Raw genomic sequence first — 1,797 nt, 5'->3', positions numbered from 1 at the left:
GCTGGGCTGAATGCAGAATACCACAAAGATGTTTACTTGTGTTTTATTGACCAAGCAAAGACATTTGGTTGTGTAGACTATATCCAACTATGGAGAGCCTTAAGAAGCATGGAAATTCCAGAGCGTTTCACTGTGCTTATGTGGAACCGATGTTTGGATTAAGTACTTGTAGGAACAGAACTAGGGAATACGGCATGGTTTAAAAATCAAGAAAAGTGTACTTCGGGGTCCTGTCCTCTTACTATCTTTATTCAATCAGTATCCTGAGAAAATAACCAGAGAAGATGAATTATATGAATAATAATGTGACATCATAATTATAAGACTTAGAAACAACCTGTAATATGCAGAAGAAATAATCTTGCTTGCTGAGAGTGAGGACTTGAAGCACTTGTTGATGGATTGCAGCTCCAGTATAGGTTAAAATTCCATGTAAAGAAAACCCAACACCTCAAAACTGGATCAATAGGTACTCATTTATCCATGATAAATGGAGAAAAGATTTGTGTCATCAAGGATTTTGTCTTGCTTGGTTCTATAATCTACGGTCATGGAAGCAGTAGTCAGGAGATCAAATGATGCATTGTATTGGGTCTATGTTCTGCACAAGACCTCTTTAAAGTGTTGTAAAGCAAAGCTGTTACTTTAAGGACTAAGGTGCTTCTGGCTGAGCCAGGGTATTTTCAACTTCCTCAGATGCATGTGAAAGTTGTCTATGGCATAAGATAGACTGAAGAAGAATTGGTGCATTTGAGTTATGGTGCTAGAGAAGAGTGTTGAAAGTACTGCATACCTCTGAAAGAACAGGCAAATATGTCTTGGAAGAAGTACAGCCAGAATGCTCCTTAGAAGCAAGGATGGCAAGACTGCCACACATACTTTGCACATGATATCAGGAGAGATCAGTCATTGGAAAAGGACATCATGCTTGGTAAAGTAGAGGGGCAGTGAAAAAGAGGAAGCCCCCAGACAAGATGAATTGGCACTGTGGCTGTAACAAGCGGCTCAAACATAAGAACAATTTTAAGAATGGCACAGGACTCAGCAGCGTTTTGTTTTTGTTGTACATAAGGTCTCGCTGAGTGGGAAATGATTCCGCAGCACCTATCAACAACCACTAGAAAAACAAGTTCCAGCTATGAAACCAGAAGAATGGGTGAGCATGTTCCTGGAAGGAAACATGCAACATGTACTTCTACCAGACCTTTTATTATTGACATTTGACAATAGAGAATGTACTGGGATAGAGAACAATGGAGAGGGAGATACATTAATCTGGATCTAAATGGTAAGCTTCTAGAACAGGAGATTCTGGGGTAGAGAGCTTAAGAAAAAGAGTGCTGGCTATTCAGTTTTCTTTTCTTTTTCTCTTATTTCTCCATAGTAGTATAGCAATCCAGAAACCTCTAGGATCTTGAGATAGTCCATAATATCTTCCTGTCTGAATATGCTACCCTGCCATTCCATTGCCCAGTTAACTTTCAAGGACCTGATACTGCCTGTCTCCTGCCATGTGAAGAGCTTGGAAGGCAATCGTATGCAAATGGTTAACAGAACCCTTTCCCGGCTGCATAGAATTCAACCACTTATTTAATTGGCCAAATCTGTTCCTCTAGTAACTTGCTAAGGCTAATATGTCAACGGTTGCTAGGCAACACTATTCATGAAACAATGACTCATAGTTGGGAGATTGATTTTAGAGAGGACACAGTATATATGTTTGAGAGGAACCAGAACTTTGGACTGCCTTGAAAGTGGAGAATAGCCTTGTCACTAGGCATGTTCCTAACACGTACA

The sequence above is a fragment of the Echinops telfairi genome, unplaced genomic scaffold (assembly GCF_000313985.2).
Source record: "Echinops telfairi isolate 266 unplaced genomic scaffold, ASM31398v2 ScPeMD7_31;HRSCAF=116, whole genome shotgun sequence".
NCBI lineage: Eukaryota > Metazoa > Chordata > Mammalia > Afrosoricida > Tenrecidae > Echinops > Echinops telfairi.
Note: the sequence above shows the minus strand (reverse complement) of the source record.